Here is a 7,425-nt window from a genome sequence, read left to right as displayed (position 1 = left end):
TCAGAATTGTGAAAATGAGTCGCGAACTGTTCAGAATTGTGAAAAAAAATGAGTTGCAAACTTTCTAAAATTGTGAAAATTTGACTCTTGAACTTCTTGAAATTGTTAGAATTTGAGTCGCAAATCTCCCAAACTTCTTTATTAATGAAAAACAGCCATTTCTCTGTTAGATGTACATAAGTAACAATTTGTTATAAAATATGAGTGGACACTGGTTTAAATAAGATTCCAATGTATTGTTGTATTGATGACTAGATTTCACAGTAGTATTCAAACACTAGCTTACCGTGTGTGTGTTTGTACAGGAGCTGTATGATATGCTGATGGACATGCTGGATGAACGAGGCATTGACAACAAGTTCATCAACAACCTGGTGAACTTTGCGAGTGCCCACCAGCATCAGCTCTACATCACCTTTCTGAACAAGGTGCATTCCTTCGTCAAGGAAAAATGAGCTCCATATGCTGCATAAGCTACAGTGAACATCCAGCCCAGCATGCTGTGCCCACTACTGACAGGACTTCTGTTGATTCTGAGTAGCCAAGTGATTCAAGAAACTTGTAGATTCCATAGCAGATTCATTTGTATGATTTTACAAGGAAATAAATGTTGTCAGTTCTACATACACGAGTCATACACGGTTTCCGTCGTCCGTGCGTGCTTGCGTTAGGCTTTTTCTTGTTAATGCGATTAAGTCCACAGTATTCATCTGATTCTTTTCAAACTTGTTCAGTGTCTTTATATTGAGGACTTGAACCCTATTGAAAATGGATTACATCAGAGTAAAAAGTCCAGAATTATCTCCCCTTGAATTTGAGAAAATTGTGAAATAAGGCTTGTTTACGCAATTAAGTCCACAGTTTTCATTCAATTATTTCCCAACTTGCACAATGTCTTTATCTGAATGATGAGTCAAACCCTATTGAAAATGAGCAATATCAGTGTTATAAGTCCAGAATGATCTCCCCTTGAATTTGAGAAAAAAATGAAAATTCATTTTTCAATGTGATATAAGTCCATAATTTTCATCCAATTCTTGGCAAACTTGCACAGTGTCTTTGTATCAATGAGGACTCAAACCCTTTTTATGCCCCCCTTCGAAGAAGAGGGGGTATATTGTTTTGAACATGTCAGTTCGTCGGTCCGTCCGTCCACCAGATGGTTTCCGGATGATAACTCAAGAACGCTTAGGCCTAGGATCATAAAACTTCATAGGTACATTGATCATGACTAGCATATGACCCCTATTGATTTTCAGGTCACTAGGTCAAAGGTCAAGGTCACAGTGACTCGAAACAGTAAAACAGTTTCCGGATGATAACTCAAGAATGCTTAAGCCTAGGATCATGAAACTTCATAGGTACATTTATCATGACTGGCAGATGACCCCTATTGATTTTCAGGTCACTAGGTCAAAGGTCAAGGTCAAAGTGACTCGAAACAGTAAAATGGTTTCCGGATGATAACTCAAGAATGCTTACGCCTAGGATCATGAAACTTCATAGGAACATTGATCATGACTAGCAGATGACCCCTATTGATTTTCAGGTCACTAGGTCAAAGGTCAAGGTCGCAGTGACTCGAAACAGTAAAATGGTTTCCGGATGATAACTCAAGAATGCTTATGCCTAGGATCATGAAACTTCATAGGTACATTGATAATGACTGGCAGATGACCCCTATTGATTTCTGGTCACTAGGTCAAAGGTCAAGGTCACAGTGACTCGAAATAGTAAAATGTTTTCCAGATGAAAAACTTTAAACTTGGTTAAAGTTTGATAACTTTTTATGTCTGTCGGTCCGTCAACCAGATGGTTTCCTGATGATAACTCAAAAAGTATTGGAGAAATAAGTACACAATAATCTCCCCTTGAATTTGAGAAAATTCTCCTTGTTTGCGCGATTAAGTACACAGTTTCCATCTTATTCTTTCCAAACTTGCACAGTGTTTATACCAGTAGAGCGATTCAGGCCCTCATGGGCCTCTTGTTTAGCTCACCTGGCACAGTGTGCTCATGGTGAGCTTTTGTGATCGCCTTTTGTCTGTTGTGAGGTGTGGTGCGTTGTCAACATTTGCCTTGTTAACACTTGAGAGGCCACATTTATTGTCTGGTCTTAATGAAACTTGTTCAGAAGATTTGTCCCAATGATATCTTGGACAAGTTTGAAAATGGTTCCGGTTGGTTGAAAACATGGCTATGGTACAGGGGGCGGGACATTTTTGGCTATGGTAAAAACTTTTTTAACATTCTAAAAGTAGCATTTATAGTCAAATCTTTATGATACTTGGTCAGAACATTTGTTATCCCCACGCTTTTTGAAAAAAAGGTGGGGATATTGTGGTGATCTCCGCCGTCCGTCCGTCTGTCCGTCCGTCTGTCCGTCCGTCTGTCCGTCCGTCCTGGCCACTATCTCCTCCTACACTAAAAGCACTAGAACCTTGAAATTTACACACATGGTAGCTATGAGCATATGTGCGACGGTGCACTATTTGGAATTTTGATCTGACCCCTGGGTCAAAAGTTATAGGGGTTGGGGTGGGGCCGCGTCAGAAATTATCACTCATTTTTTTAGGTTATTTTACATTTACTTCTTTATTTCTACACCGATTCACTTCAAATTGATACTGGACCTCACCTATGACAATACGGTCAATCTCAACCATGCATGGCCCCATTCCCAACCCTGGGGCGCCCCGCCCACATAGGCCACACCCACCAAAAATTTCCATTTACTATAATTTTTTCATTTCTACACGGATTCACTTCAAATTGATACTGAACTTTTGTTATGACATTAGGGTCAATCTCAACTATGCATGGCCCCAATCCCAACCCTGGGGCGCCCGCCCACATAGGCCACACCCACCAAAAAAATCCATTTACTATAAAAAAAATTTAGGTTATTTTACATTAACTTCTTCATTTCTACACTGATTCACTTCAAATTGATACTGAACCTCTCTTATGACAAAACGGTCAAACTCAACTATGCATGGCCCCGTTGCCAACCCTGGGGCGCCACGCCCACATAGACCACACCCGCCCAAAATTGCCTTTTACTATAATTTCTTCATTAATACACTGATTCACTTCAAATTGATACTGAACCTCTCTTATGACAATACGGTCAATCTCAACTATGCATGGCCCCATTACCAACCCTGGGGCACCCCGCCCACATAGGCCACACCCTCCCAAAATTGCCTTTTACTATAACTTCTTTATTTTTACACCCATTCACTTCTAATTGATACTGAACTTCTCTTATGACAATACAGTCAATCTCAACTATGCATGGCCCCATGATCAACCCTGGGGCGCCCTTGGGTCAAACATGCGGCGTGGGGATACGCGTCGGCCTCTGCCGCGCCATTTCTAGTTCTAATGATATCTTGGATGTGTTAGAATATGGTTCTTGTCTGTTAAAAAACGTGGCCGCCAGGGAGCAGGGAATTAATGCTTATATGGCTATAGTAAAACCTTGTTAGAACTCTCAAAGTTACACTTATTGTTCACTCTTCATAAAAGTTGATATCTTGGGATGCACAGAACATGTCAGTTCCTTTAAATCTCAGGTGAGCGACTTTGGGCCTTTCAGGCCCTCTTGTTTAGTGAAGTTTTTCAGTGGCAGATTTGGAGTACACCTGTAACTCCAATATAACTCGGATGACGGGTTCAGGGTACAAGACAGCGTTCTAAACGGATTCGCATTATAAGTTCTTAGCATTCATACATTATTACAAGGTTGTGTTGTCATTCGCCAATACATGGACTCTACCGTATCGATAACTGTATATTACCTCTTCTAATGTGCATATATATCGGATTATCCTATATAATTACATTAATTAAACAAAATATTCTGACAATTTATGAAGACAAATTCATAAACACAAACATATGCCATTTTTCGGAAGTGTAAAATGAACAGTGCATTATGAGAAAGCGGTTTCAAGGGGCACTGTTAAGATTAAATTGTAACAGCCAATGGACAAGTGAGTTTAAATCAAATTAAACGCATTTAGATTCAATGAGATGTTTTATTACGTCATACGCAGTAATGCAAAAAATGTGCTTCCCTGGGATTTCCGAAAAATAGTGCGAAAATGAAAGTGAATTTTGTTAACAACTACCCTACATTTGGATGGAACTCCTTATTGCTTATTAAATTTCTCTTTGCCTGTAATTTTTAGCTCACCTGAGCACAGCGTACTCTTGTTGAGCTTTTGTGATTGCCTTTTGTCCGTCATGCGTCGTCCGTTGTGCGGCTTCAACATTTGCCTTGTTAACTCTCTAGAGGCCACATTATTGTCCAATCTTCATGAAATTTTGGTCAGAAGATTTGTCTCAATGATATCTTGGACGAGTTCAAAAATGGTTACGTTTGCTTGACAAACATGGCTGCCAAGGGGCGGGCATTTTTCCTTATATGGCTATATATCGCTATAGTTAAATCTTGTTTACACTCTAGAGGCCACATTTATAGTCCGATCTTCACGAAACTTGGTCAGAAGATTCATCCCAATAATATCTTGGACGAGTTCAAAAATGATGCCAGTTGGTTGAAAAACATGGCTGCCAGGGGGCAGGGCATTTTTCCTTATATGGCTATACTAAAACCTTGTTAACACTCTAGAGGTCACATTTATTTTCCGATCATCTGGAAACTTGGTCAGAAGATTTGTCCCAATGATATCTTGGATGAGTTTAAAAATGGTTTTGGTTGCTTTAAAAGCATGGCCGCCAGGGACGGGGCATTTTTCCTTATATGGCTATAGTAAAACCTTGTTAACACCCTAAGAGGCCACATTTATAGTCCGATCTTCATGAAACTTGGTCAGAAGATTCATCCCAATAATATCTTGGACGAGTTCAAAAATGATGCCGGTTGGTTGAAAAACATGGCCACCACGGGGGTGGGGCATTTTTTCTTATATGGCTATACTAAAACCTTGTTAACACTCTAGAGGTCACATGTATTTTCCGATCATCTGGAAACTTGGTCAGAAGATTTGTCCCAATGATATCTTGGATGAATTTGAAAATGGTTTTGGTGGCTTTAAAAGCATGGCCACCAGGGACGGGGCATTTTTCCTTATATGGCTATATATGGCTATAGTAAAACCTTGTTAACACTCCAGAGGCCACATTTATTATCCAATCTTCATGAAATTTGGTCAGAAGATTGGTCTCAATGATATCTTGAAAGAGTTTGAAAATAATTATGTTCGCTTGAAAATCGTGGCTTCCAAGGGGCGGGGCATTTTCCCTGATATGGCTATAGTAAAATATTGTTAACACTCTAGAGGCCACATTTATTGTCCGATCTTCATGAAACTTGGCCAGAAGATTCATCCTAATAATATCTTGGAAGAGTTAAAAAATGATTCCCGTTGGTTGGTTGAAAAAGATGGCCACCTGGGGGCGGGCATTTTTCCTAATATGGCTATAGTAAAACCTTGTTAACACTCTAGAGACCACATTATTGTCCAATCTTCATGAAATTTTGGTCAGAAGATTTGTCTCAATGATATCTTGGATGAGTTCAAAAATGGTAACGTTTGCTTGAAAAACATGGCTGCCAAGGGGCAGGTCATTTTTCCTTATATGGCTCTATTAAAATCTTGTTAACACTCTAGAGGTCACATTTATTGTCCGATCTTCACGAAACTTGGTCAGAAGATTCATCCCAATAATATCTTGGACGAGTTCAAAAATGATGCCAGTTGGTTGAAAAACATGGCTGCCAGGGGGCAGGGCATTTTTCCTTATTTGGCTATAGTAAAACACTCTAGAGGCCACATTTATTGTCCGATCTTCATGAAATTTGGTCAGAAGGTTGTCTCCCAATGATATATTGGATGAGTTTGAAAATGGTTTTGGTTGCTTCAAAAACATGCCCAACAGGGGGCGAGGCATTTTTCCTAATATGGCTATATATGGCTTTAGTAAAACCTTGTTAACACTCTAGAGGCCACATTTATTGTTCAATCTTCATGAAATTTGGTCTGAATGATATCTTGGATGAGCATGAAAATGGTTATGTTTGCTTAAAAAACATGGCTGCCAAGGGGCAGGTCATTTTTCCTTATATGGCTATAGTGAAATCTTGTTTACACTCTAGAGGCCACATTCATTTCCAATCTTCCAACCAATTTATCTTTGTAAGAAGATTCATCGCAATAATATCTTGGACAAGTTAAAAAATGATGCCGGTTGGTTGAAAAATATGGCCACCTGGGGGCGGGCATTTTTCCTAATATGGCTATAGTAAAACCTTGTTAACACTCTAGAGGCCACATTATTGTCCAATCTTCATGAAACTTGGTCAGAAGATTTGTCGCAATGATATCTTGGATGAGTTCGAAAATGGTTCCGGTTGGTTGAAAAACATGGCCGTCAAGGGGGCCTGGCATTTTTCCTTATATAGCTATAGGTAAACCTTGCTAACAATCTAGAAGTCATATTTATTGTCCAATCATCATGAAACTTGGTCAGAAAATTTTTCCCAATTATATATTGGACAAGTTTGAAAATGTTTCTAGTTGCTTGAAAAACATGGTCACCAGGGGGCGGGGCATTTTTCTTGTATGGCTTCATGAAACTTTGTCAGAATATTAGTTTAAATGATATCTTGGATGTGCATGAAAATGGTTCTTGTCTGTTCAAAAACATGGTTGCCAGGGTGTTCACTAGTTTTGTTCTAATGACATCTTGGGCTGCACAGAACAGGTCAGTTCCTTTGAATCTCAGGTGAGCGACTTTGGGCCTTTCAGACCCTCTGTTTCATTCTTAGTTTAAACCTATTTATTTTAGCTTGATTGCATCAAATGCCTAAGGCTTATATAAAAGCTCTCGTGTCCGTTTCCTGGACCTAGAAACAGTACTTGGTGTTTTTCGGGGAGATCTAAAGAACGCTCCCAAGATGGGGATCGAATCCTTGACCTCCCGGTCGCTAGGCAGACACCATATCCATAACACCACGGCAACGTAAACAGGTTTCATTCTTAAAAACCAATATAACACTAGTCCTTACTTGAATGTTTGGTTTTAATCTGTGCTCATGGCAGAATGAACATACACTGTAACTCCAATTATGGCCACAAACCTGCACTATTATAACGGACTGCCTTGTAATTAAGTTCAATGTTCATACTTTGCCATGTTGTGTTGTTATTGCGTAATTTGCCAAAACATGCATATTAACTCTTCCGTATTGAAAACATTCATACCGCTTTTGTAGATTAAATACATATATATCTCTCAGATAATCCCACAGGAATAGGGAAAAGTGAGGCAGCTTAAAAGAGAAGTGGTTTCTGTTCGGCATTTAATCATCTCTTCACTCTTTGATACACCCCATGCACATCATAAACAATTCGTATTGGGAAGTTCAGGGGAAACAAAAATTAAACACAAATA

Source organism: Dreissena polymorpha, chromosome 1 (assembly GCF_020536995.1).
Source record: "Dreissena polymorpha isolate Duluth1 chromosome 1, UMN_Dpol_1.0, whole genome shotgun sequence".
In the NCBI taxonomy this organism is placed as follows: domain Eukaryota; kingdom Metazoa; phylum Mollusca; class Bivalvia; order Myida; family Dreissenidae; genus Dreissena; species Dreissena polymorpha.
The sequence above is the reverse complement of the archived record's forward strand: the minus strand, read 5'-3'. Positions refer to the sequence as shown.